Source organism: Nilaparvata lugens, chromosome 8 (assembly GCF_014356525.2).
Source record: "Nilaparvata lugens isolate BPH chromosome 8, ASM1435652v1, whole genome shotgun sequence".
Classification (NCBI taxonomy): Eukaryota; Metazoa; Arthropoda; class Insecta; order Hemiptera; family Delphacidae; genus Nilaparvata; species Nilaparvata lugens.
In genome coordinates, this window is record NC_052511.1 from 17,515,600 (window position 1) to 17,528,892 (window position 13,293).

General features: G+C 32.7%; 1 protein-coding gene across 2 annotated transcripts in view; it reads right to left on the reverse strand.

The window, feature by feature from the left end:
• LOC111047591 (large neutral amino acids transporter small subunit 1) overlaps window positions 1-13,293 on the reverse strand; it is a 46,124-nt gene that overhangs the window by 24,731 nt on the left and 8,100 nt on the right. The window lies entirely within an intron of this gene.

Sequence of the window (13,293 nt, forward strand, 5' to 3'; positions counted from 1 at the left end):
AATGAATTTTACTGATAAATTCATTAAGAAGTTTTGAATTCATTCATATTCCAAATACGTAATGATGACATCATGAAAAACAACTAAAATTATTATTGGTAGGTACTGAAAAATAATTAGGTACACCTTTCAAGATATTTCAATTTTATTCGATAACAGAGCAAACGAAATGAATATTTCACCTACCTCTTTTATCAGGCGTGTATTCCCTAAATAATAACACTACCTCTAACATTTTTTTCTGGAAATTTTCCATACAAATTACTGAGTGGAACGTTTCCACTGTTAAGGTGGTAATCACCTCTCATCAGTACAGTACCTATTCAGTATTCTAAAAGACATTCTTTTGAATAAAGAAAAGTAGTTTTAAAAGTGTACCTTCAATAATTATTGTCTATTATAAGCATTTTTACTGGACTCTACACTCTGTTGGGTACCTAATAAAATTAATAACTTAGTAAATCAGAATACAATCGGAGAATTGATTTTACTGACGAATAAAGTTATGACTTATGATTAAAAATTCAATTTTTGTGTTATTTGAGGTACATAACATGACAAAGTCATCAAAATTGAATAACTTTGAAAGATGATTTGTTTATCAACTTAGCGTCAAATAATTCAATTTATTTTAATTATTCAAAAGATTCTTTTGAGAAAATCCTATCTAATTGTAGTTATATTTTATCTGAAAGATAACCCCAATTAAGGAAGGCTAATTAATGATGAAACTTTTCATCTTTCTATCACATTCACATTAATTTCAACTTCTGGGTTGAAGTTTATAAACATTATATATTAGTCTTTGTATTATATTATTAGTCACCAAAATCTAAAATCAAATACAAAAATAATAATTTTCTTGAGTCATAACGGAATTATAGCACAGTTATGCTAATCTCTAGCAAAATTGCCAAATTTAAACAGTCTACATAATAAAATAACCTGATAAGCCAGATTTATCTTCCTTCAAAGCAATATAATAAAAAGGTGGATGATTATTTCTTGTCCTGCATACAGTTTTATTGATGTATTTTGGAATTTTGCCCAATGCAACAGCATGTAAGCATACATTCTTGTTTTATGTAGCTACTAAATAATGCACGTGCCGAGATATATTTACTTTATGGAAAAATGTGTCACAATAAATTTTAATTCATTTGATAAGTATGTTACTCACAATATTTACACTATTTCTGTACTGAGAAGGATTCACATTTGAAATGAGATAACATCGGCAGATTAAATTAATTCCAGATAATAACAAGATCATGTCATGACTGACTCATGATGTAGCAATAACATGTCATCCGCAAACAAGAAAATAAAAATCAATACGATAACTGTATGGCAAATCCCAAATTTCAAAAGATTCAAATAAAAAGTCTTTAAATTTTTACGTTTTACTAGACTTCCTCCAAAATTATTATCAAAATAAAATGAAAGGAGATCAAAATCACATAATTGAAAAGAACTTTTTGATTCAATTTTAGTTAAGCAAATAATGTGAACCTAAGATTTCAAGAAAAGCCAAAATAATAGATGACAGTTACATGCTAATTAATCTTCATTGATATTCAGAGAAAATATTGAGGAAAGATGAGCAACCAATTAAGATAAGCTTCAAGTCAGGACTAGTCTAGACTACTGTATTGAGGAAAACACCTTCTTGAAAAGTTGATTCCAACTTTTTAAATTTCATCAGGCATTAAATATGATAGTCTAGAAAGGTTTCTGGTTGAATGTTGCTAGTTCAATACTGAAGTGAAATAAGAGTAAATTTTTAGAAGCTTTTTTAAGGAAATGAAGCAGTCAAAAATGAATTTTCATTTTCATAGATCCTTGACAACACATGAAAAAACACAGAATGCAAATGAGTTGTCAGCTAGGAAAGATAATAACACGAACTTGCTGAAAGACAGTTTCGATTTTAAATCTTCAAAGGCAATTTATTTTTCTTGAGACCGAGTATGAGGTTGAATATTGTGAAATAATTCCAAAAATAGTTTGATTGGAATTGAAAACGTGAGGACTTCCTTTAGACTATTCGTTACTCAATACGATAGAAAGAATAATTATTGTCCAAATTCCAAACAAGTGATAAGTCTTTACTAGTATATTAAGACATAAAGTAAGTAAATAGTAATAGAAACCATAAAGTAATATTATTTATGTGATCTCTGATTAAACTGATTGACTTCTGATAGCTTAGGAGGAAATAATCAACACTGTCTAGACACATAAAGAGTAAGTACTTCCTGAGTTCATGCTATCAATGAATGTTCACAGAAACAACACATTCCACAGACCACTGTGTACTTTAGCTAGTGGAATGCCGTGCTCCACATTGATGACACCGCACTATAAAACTGATCTATGAATCTCTAGTTAAAAATGACAGTTGCACATTTACATATATTTGAGAAATGATACTTGCAGATATCCAAGGCCCGGTTCTACAAAAGCCGGTTAAATTTTAACCGTGATTAATTTCACGAGAATCAATCAGAGAAGGCCTTTTTGATAAGACGGCTTCTCTGATTGGTTCTCGTGGGTTTAATCACGTTTAAAATTTAACCGGCTTTTGTGCAACCGGCAGTAAGACTAATTATTTATATTCAACCAATAACAATTGATAATTGACTTTCTATTAAAATTCATTTTATTTTCTGAAAAACAATAAATTTCTTCGAAAATAATTACTTCTCTTATATGGAACTAGTCTGTGTTTAGAAGAGGAGTTGAAACACTAGGCTACTTAATAGTACAATATTGACATATAAACAATATTGATTATATTCTTTCACCATTGTATATCTAAGCTTACTACCGGTAAATTATTCATGTATTACCCTACCACATACGGTAACTATACTACAGTACTACTACTAGTAAAGGACCTAACATGACTTTTATTTGTAATTTATTCAATTATTAGCTAATGTGTTTATTTAATAGTTTGATCGTTTAAAGCTACACATAGCATATGATGAGTGACATGCGATATAGTCCGCGACACAAGAGTTTCGATAATGATTGAAATTTATTTATTTTCCAAATAATTTTACAGTCACAAAATAAAAACAATAATAAAGTTAACAAAAGTACAACATTTTAGAAGTATACAGTACAATAAAATTAACAAGATCATGTGATAATATTAAGCAAAGTGATAATAACATTCTGGCTCTACTGGCAATATGCATAATATCCATATGTTACTATTATGTTCTAGAGTATTATTTTGACAATAATTGTATTGCTTCTGGAGGACTCAGAAGTCTTTTCAAAAAAGTGATCTATCTATCTATTTTGATAACACATATACGAGCATTTATTTCTTCACTAGACAAGTGATGAATTGATGTGAATTTATGGTTTTATATTTATTAAACCAAAATGTCCATATATGAATTTACAGGAATTTATATGCCTGTTGATGTTATTTCAAAAATAAATCGTCTTGTAAATTTTGGTGGGAAGTAAATCGGGTGTAGGATCACATATATTTCTACTAGCCAAAAATATTGTTCACTCAATTACTGTTCCTGTCTGTGGATCAAGCACTGAGAATTCCTCAAGCGAACCTAATAGGAATAGATGATAATCTAAATCACTTTCATTGCCCATATCGTTAGAACCAGAAAACTTAGTTTTATTGTGGATGATGCTGCAATTTTCGACCTAACACATAGTTAGGGCACAAAGTAATGATCAGCTTCTATACTTTGTGGTTAGGGCATTCGGAAACCAGCCTTGAACCTAATAATCGCCTCAGCAACGCTCCGAATCAAAAATCCCAGAACAAAGATTTCGATTTCGATTATCCACCCTGACTGCCTGACAGGAGTACACAACAATACACAGGTGAAGATGATGTTATGAAGAGAAACCAGTTTGAGCAAGCTTTTTGCCCAAGGGGGCACTCATTCAATTTTTTGCGCACTTGCGCGAAAATGTGCGTGCTTGAGCGCCCGTGCGAGCAATGACAGGTTGAATACGGGTCTGTGCTGTTAGGCGGTATAGTGAGGTCCACAATGTATTTGATTAACATTGGTGTTGCTATCCTTGTCTATCATTCGACAAAGCATATAGCGCTATCCTTCTCCACCCCCACAACGTAGCCTGATCGTTTTTAACAATGTATAAATATAATTAATCCACAAAATATTAAATCTCAATGATGAAAATCTATTATTCAGTCATTGACGAATGAAATATAATTGATTATTTTTAGCAAGAATGAAGAGTTGATATTACATCAGATATACCGGTCCGGTATCAGTTATTCTCTATTGAAGGCAGTGATAGGGCAGAGAACCAGCAACGATGTTCTCCTATCTTTCTCCACTGCCATTATAACAAGTCTGAACTTGACCATCAAAAACAACAACTAGAGCATAACAACAATACTTAACTAGAGAACCAATTCACATAATACAAGCGTTGCGTCGAAAATAATACGCCATAATCGCTCAGTTTCCTTCCCTGAGACAATCAAAGCATCATAACATCGGACCTGATTCCTTCACACAGTAAGAAGAGGAATATTTTACAGGAATAACGCCTTGTTTTATACAACTTTTCACAAAGATATTTCCGGAAGATTTTTACTAGCGCTTGTATTATGTTCTTCAAACTCGCTGTATCATGCCTCGACAAATTAATATAATAGTTTTCCATTCCTAGAAACTTTACAAGAGTGAACGTTGTAATTTTTCTATCATCAAAGTCATCATCATCATCATCCATGATGGACACTTGGACAGGCTTGTAAAGCCTGTTACGGAATCCACCGCTGTCTCTTTTTCCATACAGCTGCAATTTCCAAGCTTGTAATGGAAGACGCGTTAGTGATATACGGCACAGGTCGTGATTTGTCCACTTCAATCTATATTGTTTTATAATGTCTGCTTGTTTGCACATTGCACTCACTTCAGATTGTTTAATTTTTTATGTGATCTCGTCTTGAGTATCCTTGAATGCTGCGTAGAAACCTCATCTCAGATGCCTGAATTATCAAAGTCAAAATTTCTTTACTCGACAAAATTCAATATGCGGGCTACAGTACAAAACATGAATGTCAGGAATTCCCCTACAAGAACGTCTGTGTGTAGGGGTGAGATTTATAGGGATTATCCATGATAAATAGGAAGAGTGATCGGGAATCAAATCATAAATAAGTAGGTAAGTTATTCGAGCAGGCAAGTTGGGAACAGTCAGTAATATTACTGCAATAAGTAATTCAAACAGTAGTACTGTAGTTTCAACTGTTAGAAACTTGTAATAAGCAGTAATGAAGATATAGAAAAGGAGGAGGAGGAGGAGTAGGAGAAAGAGGAGAGATGGAGGAAGAGCAACAGGAGAAGAAGCATATATAAGTTAATGAGATATATAATTTATCTACATATGATAAAAGTATCAAAGCAAGTAGAGGATCCGAAATAAATATATTTTGTATAGAGTAATATACTGCAGGATTCTGAATTTACTAGGAATGCAAGTTGAGTATGAGAATGTTCAATAGTGGATACATTTTTAAATGTATTTGACATTGAAAAAATGATTTATAAATAATTATAAAAAATATTTAATTATTAAAAAATAATTTGACATTGAAAGAATGAAGCCCAAACTCACTAGATTATGTACCGTACCACAGTAATTGAGTACGGTAATAAAATACTAATCAAATTTCAAGTAATAAAAGTACTACTGTACCATGATTTCGTTCAAAAATTATTTAAAAGAGGAACGTTATTGAACAAACATAGCCTACAACTGCGGACTTACAATGCTGTAAAAATAAACTAGTATTGTTGAGCACTGTAGCGTTACTCCATTATGCAAATCACTCATTATGATGGTACCTACAAGTCATTTCCGGTGTATCATTGATTTTACACGATAAACTGTAAAAATTATGTGTTCAGTGAATAATATCAGTTGAATACTGTAAACATCCTTGAAAATGGTTGATTCCACTAATTTTTCATAGCCTGATAAAATTAATTCCTTGTAGCTTCCAATTTTACTGATGACTGACTCATCATTGAACTCATTCAATGTAAAAATGAATTAAATTGTTCACATTTTCCTTTACTGGATGATCTAAAATGAAACTCTTCACTGATTATTAAATGTCCAATTGTATTGACGTGGGCTTAGTATTGCCGTTGGACGGGTGTCCACTTGTTAAACAACACCAATTCTACAACGAGAATATAGCCTCACCACAACCATAATTTATACAAGATACTTATACTGTATGTATACTATACTGTATTATACATAAACTGTACCTTCACCACATACAAGATATAAACTTAATTTTTTAATTATTCATACTTCACGATTTACTTATATACATCATATAAACTCCTTTACATACAAATGATACGATTAACATATAAATACTACTCTACTCCAAGATTGAAACCGGAACATCTCAGTAATTCGAAAATGTATTTTGATTCATGCAGAAGTATTTTAATACTAGTTTTGATATCTTGTAGGTATGCTTCGAAAATGTTTCCATCTATAGTGAGGTCCACGTTATAATGACAGTATTTGTTCAACTTTGGTTTTGCTATCCTTGTCTATCATTCAACAAAGCCGGTGGTACTATCCTTTTCTCGGTCCACAACGATGCCACTTATGTTTTTGACAGTGTAGAAATATAATTAATTAATGCAGAGAATCGACATCGCTATTCTCCTATCTTTATCCACTGCCATTATAACGTGGACCTCACTATAGCTCATTGGCTTCACCGCAATATAACATTGCTTTAAAATTACTAATATAATTTTATAATATACTTTTAATTAATATAATATACTTTACTTTTAATTTTATAATATTACTTTGCCGTAATAGAATATCCCAGTTGAGATTTCTGACATGAGGGATGAAGCGTTGCCGTCTACAAGCAAGTAGAGTGAGCAGGTGGCTTCTCTGCATTGTGGCAAAAGCTTTTGAGATGAATATTTCTCTTAAAAATGCCAACATATATTCTTTCACATATTCTTCACAAATCATCCAAGCAGGGAGTGTATTCACTACATTGTCACACTATTATTTTTTTTGAATATACTTATTTCATGAATAAATAAATTTGAATACAACCACAACCACAAGTTTAATTTTAAGTTCGCAGTTTCGGTTGTAACAGTACAGTAGTTAATTATTGAATTGGAAAGGCGATTATTACCCGATGAGTATGCTATCTAGCTTTTTTACTCTAATTCTACTACTAATTCCATTTATATATTTCTACTTTCTAGTTTGACTACTTCTACTCTATTTCTTCTTCTTCTTCAAATTCTTCTCCTTCTCCTCCATGTTCTTCTTCCTCCTTCCTCTGTTCCATCTCCTCCTTATTCTTCTTCTTCTCTTCTCTCATCTTCATCATTATTTTCTTCTTCTTCTTCTTCTTCTTCTTCTTCTTCTTCTTCTTCTTCTTCTTCTTCTCCTCCTCCTTCATATTTTTCTCCTTCTTCCTCCTCCTTGATCTCCTTATCCTCAATCTCCTACTCTTCCTCCATCTCCTGCTTCTTCTTCTTTTTCTTCAACTTCTTTTTTTCTTCTTCTTTGTGAATGGGAGAAATCCGCGCTTTTCTCTTCTCTTTGTCTTTCTCTTCTCCACCCTATTTTTCCCCCTAATGATTATTTTGTAGACATCTTTTCTTCTTCTTCTGCATCTTCATCTCCTCCTCCTTCATATTTTTCTCCTTCTTCCTCCTCCTCCTCCTTCATCTCCTTCTCTTCTCCTTCTCCTGCTTCTTTTTCTTCAACTTCTTCTTCTTCTTCTCCTCCTCCTCCTTCATCTCCTTCTCTTCCTCCTTCTCCTGCTTCTTTTTCTTCAACTTCTTCTTCTTCTTCTTTGTGAATGGGAGAAATCCGCGCTTTTCTCTTATTTTTGTCTTTCTCTTCTCCACCCTATTTTTCCCCTTAATGATTATTTTGTAGACATCTTTTCTTCTTCTTCTGCTTCTTCATCTCCTCCTCCTTCATATATTTCTCCTTCTTCCTCCTCCTCCTCCTACATCTCCTTTTCCTCAATCTCCTTCTCTTCCTCCTTCTCCTGCTTCTTCTTCTTTTTCTTCAACTTCTTTTTTTCTTCAACTTCTTCTTTTTTTCTTCTTCTTCTTCTTTGTGAATGGGAGAAATCCGCGCTTTTCTCTTCTCTTTGTCTTTATCTTCTCCACCCTATTTTTCCCCCTAATGATTATTATTTGTAGACATCTTTTCTTCTTCTTCTTCTTCTGCTTCATCTTCTCCTCCTTCATATTTTTCTCCTTCCTCCTCCTCCTTCATCTCCTTCTCTTCCTCCTTCTCCTGCTTCTTTTTCTTCAACTTCTTCTTCTTCTTCGTGAATGGGAGAAATCCGCGCTTTTCTCTTCTCTTTGTCTTTCTCTTCTCCACCCTATTTTTCCCCCTAATGATTATTATTTGTAGACATCTTTTCTTCTTCTTCTTCTTCTTCTTCTGCTTCATCTTCTCCTCCTTCATATTTTTCTCCTTCCTCCTCCTCCTTCATCTCCTTCTCCTGCTTCTTCTTCTTCTTCTTCTTCTTCTTCTTCTTCGTGAATGGGAGAAATCCGCGCTTTTCTCTTCTCTTCTTTTTCACCCTATTTTCCCCCCTAATGATTATTTTGTAGACCTCTTTTCTTCTTATGTTTTTTTCTTATTTCTCTTCATCTTAATCTTCTTCTTCTCCTCCTCTCTCTTCTTCCTCTACCAGTTGTGGTCTACCAAACCAGTTCCTCCCCTTTTAGCGTATTCTTCTCGTTCATTGTCTCTTTTTGTTCTTCACTTATTCCGCGTGGATTAGTGTGACTGCCCAGTGGCCAGCGCATGAACATGCATTGAAGCAGACGCAACAACAACTATTTGCTGAATAGCAGTTGTCCAGTTGGTCACTCGGCGGTCGACGCCAAGACCTGTCATGTTATCCACTCATTTTATTCTATAAAAGCATCGACAAAGAATGTGGTCGATGGTCAGAGCAATGACTTCACTTGCACTCTCATTACTGTGGCATTGCAACTTTGCAGCATACAGCAATTATTCCAAGACTTTCAGACTTTTGCAGACAATAACTGATTTATTTTCTTATTGTGTGGCCACGAATAGTCGAATAAAATCTTAATATGATTTCTATTATAATTAAAGTATTTGGTAATTTCGAGAAGAAGAGGTAGAAGTGGATGAAGAAAAATAAGGATAAAGGAAAGAATACGAAGAAAAAGAAGAAGAGGGAGAGGAAGAAGAAGAATAAGAAAAGAAGAAGAGGATGATGATAAAGAAAAATTAGAAGAAGACGACGATGAATATGAGGATAAAGAAGTAGAAGAAGAGGAAGAAAAAGAAGATGATGATGATGATGATGATGAGGAGAGGAGGAGGAGGAGAGGAGGAGGAGGAGGTGACGGTGAAGGAGGAGGAGGAGGAGGAGAAGGAAAAGGAGAAGAAGGAGGAGAGAAGAAAAGAAGAAGAAGAAGAGAAGAAGAAGAAGAGAAGAAGAAGAAGAAAAGAAGAAGAAGAAGAAGAAGAAGAAGAAGAAGAATAAGAAGAAGAAGAAGATGATAAAGAAGTAGTAGAAGAAGACGGAGAATGTAAAAAAGATGATGATGTGATGATGAATAAGGAGAAAATATTAGCAGTAAACTTACCTACAGTGCCAATATCGGCTACCGTAAATGAATAATTTTTAAAAAATCATGTTTTTGGACTCAGGGGACTTGGAAACGTATAGAAAATTTGTAATTGGGGTACCTTAATTTTTTTTGGAAAGCAATACTTTTTTACCTATGGTAATAGGGCAAAGAAAGTAAAAATATTGTACTTAGTAGTAGTCCAATAGTGGAAATAGTGGAATATCCACTCCATAATATAGATTTTTACACTTTTTTTATGTATTTGAACACGACATGCAGTCAATTTATTAAGTAAATAATTGAAAACTTTTAGATTTTTAGTGATGAAATATTGGCGAATCTTATGATTGCAGTCCCATATAATATTATTTCAACTTGGTACCGTATTCAATCAAACTTATAATGTAACTTCTTTCTACTCTGCATGTTGTATATCCTTCAACTCGTGCATGTTATTAGATTATGTTGCTGATCTTTTGATTTATTAATAAGAGTAAGGACTTAGGCACACATCAAAGAGCGAGAGAGAGATAAAGTCTGAGTCAGGCGAACTTCAAGGCCTAACCCACGCTAATCAAGGATGAAAATCTGATTCCTGCAAGCTCAACAAAGGCTGTCGTAGATTTGATGGGTGCCACTATGACTGATCGCTCTAATTCTTGATAGGAAAATTGTAGCTACAACACTCAACGGTTCTCGCACAAAATCACTTGGTCAACTAGAATGGATTTGATCTGCTCATTGTTAGATGACTCAATCATAATCGTCAGTAAAGTTTGCTGTTTTATATAGCCTAATTTATGTGCTGCATTTCAAATAGGCCTACTAAAACCAGAGACAAATAATAATATCAATATCTTTACTCTATGCTAAAACCTACTAACAACCACTAGCTCAATTGGGCATCAAAATTCGATAAATAAAAACCAATTAAAATTACAATAAAAATTGGTTTTATTACACACGATGGAAGTTGAGACAGTAAAATTCTTATCGAGTCGTTTGATCAGTAAATTAACCATTTGAAAACTAGCCTATATACGGTATTTAAAAAATTTATTCCAATAATTCTCTCTTACTAATTTAATAAGATTTGAAAATCTCTATTGTTTTATACCTTTTAAATAATACAACATAAAATTGGGAATTTTCATTTTTTGGAAAGGTAAAAACACACCTTTTGGGGTAAATTATGCAACTCTACTTACGTTTTCGTGAAATAACAATGATCAATGTTCTTACCAACAAAAATCTATGGCAAGTGGTTTTGTTTACTGTATCTCCAATAACTAGTTTTCCCTCATTTCAGACAGTATATCTCTAAATAACGATAAATATTTAGAAATAATTATTCATTTTATATTTAATATTTATAAATATTTATTTATAATTGACCGAGCGAAGTGAGGTCTAAGATTCAAGTCGACGGTTTGGCATTTCTCTATATGTTTAAATGTTTGAATGTTTATATGTTTTTATGTTGCGCATTTACGGCGAAACGCGGTAATAGATTTTCATGAAATTTGACGGGTAAGATCCTTTTTAAATTGCGCGTCGACGTATATACAAGGTTTTTGGAAATTTTGCATTTCAAGGATAATATAAAAGGAAAAAGGAGCCTCATTCATACGCCAATATTACCGTAAAAATCAGACTATAGAATTATTAATCATAAATCAGCTGTCTTGTGGACTATAATACTACCCGTTCAAAAACATTAAACATCTTGAAAATGTATCTTTCCATTAACGTTAGTAGACAGTTGACTATAATACTACCCGTTCAAAAACATCGAACATCTTGAAAATTGTATCTTTCCATCAACGTTGTAGACAGTTGCAGCCAGACCTGATAACAGCGCTCACACTCACATTCCGGGACGACACGTCACGGTACGGTATAGGACAGAAAGCTCTATGTTTATTTAGAATTTTTCTAGACATTTTTAATTGATAAATTATTTATTAATTTTTGAGAAAACATAACAACAGGTCAATGTAACTCACTAAGCGCGAGGTCTACTGTTCACAGAACAACTAGTATATAGATATTTATAACGATAAATTTTATTCAGTAACTCCATTGTTAATTCCAGTTTATTGTCTGACTCTCCATAGAACAATTGGCTACAGTAAATTATGAATAGTAGGATACAATATTTGTTGGAATAGGCCTACTTATAGACTTAATGGAATAACAATGTGTACAACGCAATAGAAATGTTTCTGTTTCTGCTAAACATGAAGTCCACTTGATCCCTAGGCTTGTGCGTGACTAATTGAATGGCAATGTCGTTTACACCGAGGACCGAACTAACTAATGTAATGTAGTCTAGTTGATTAGAGTGAATAAAAAGGAAAAGTTATTTATTATTTATGGACGTTAAATCAACATAACTGTTCTTTCCACTATAGGATAGTTAGAACTTGCAAGTTTGGTAAGATATCACTCCAGCAATCATTCCACCTGGCTCTTTTATCATTAGAATAGAATAGAATAGATTTTATTCCTTCAAGCGTATAGATTACACAATCGGAAACGTCACAATGTTCAATAAATACAATAATAAAAAACAATCAGAAACACTGACTATCATATGATTCAGCTCATACATAAATAATGTTACAAACATATATAATTCAAATATATCATACACTAAAATTATTGCCAACCTAATATTAATACATTATGGAACGTATATTTAAAAATAATTACTAATTATATTCATATCCATATCAAAATATTCCGACAATGAGTATAGAGGATTGGACATTGGACACCTGGGCCCCCAAGTCGCAAGCCTTATGTGATGTGGGCATAATGGCCATAATCAGTAACAAACTCCAGAAGCTTCAAAGCTAGGACCAAAGATTATAGCTAACTTATAATTAGTAATCAGTTTCTCTATGCTAGGACATAGAATAATTTAAATCATCTTACCAATATAGTAAGCTACTGAAGTCTGTTCTGGTAATTCATTCATCATGTATTGTGATTATAAAAAAATGTAGATTAAATGCTGAACATTTTCTTCCATAAATCTCAGTAATTTAGGTTTTTAGTATGAACAAATTGATCCATTCTTCTTTCATAGAGTAGTAGTTCTGTGAACAGTAGACCTCACACAGTATTCTCATCCACAAGTACCAGATGTCAACTGTTTAAATGTTAACAAACTCAGTTCACGTTTGAATTTGTATTTCATATGATATAATTCATCCAGTTCCGTGATGATCTTTCTATCTTATGAAAATTAATTTTTTAGAATCAAAAATATTATAATTTCTCCAGCATTATTTAGTTCATTTGTTTACTTTTATTTACCTATTAAATTAGTTTTTTCGAATGTGAGAATATTGATACTGATGGGCACGCATAATAATACCATGACTGCAAAACAAAATATTGAAACCAAAGACCTTAAAGCTGCGATTAGACCAAATTTATTTAAAAAATGTTAATAACTCAATCCTTTTAGATTATATTAGATTGAACATAACTTATCATACACATGATGAACTTATGTGTTTGTCAACTTCCGTTCAATCTAATAGAATTTATAAGGATTAGTTATAACCATTTTGTTAATAACTTTGGTGTAAACCCAGCTTATAGATGCATACCTCTTTAA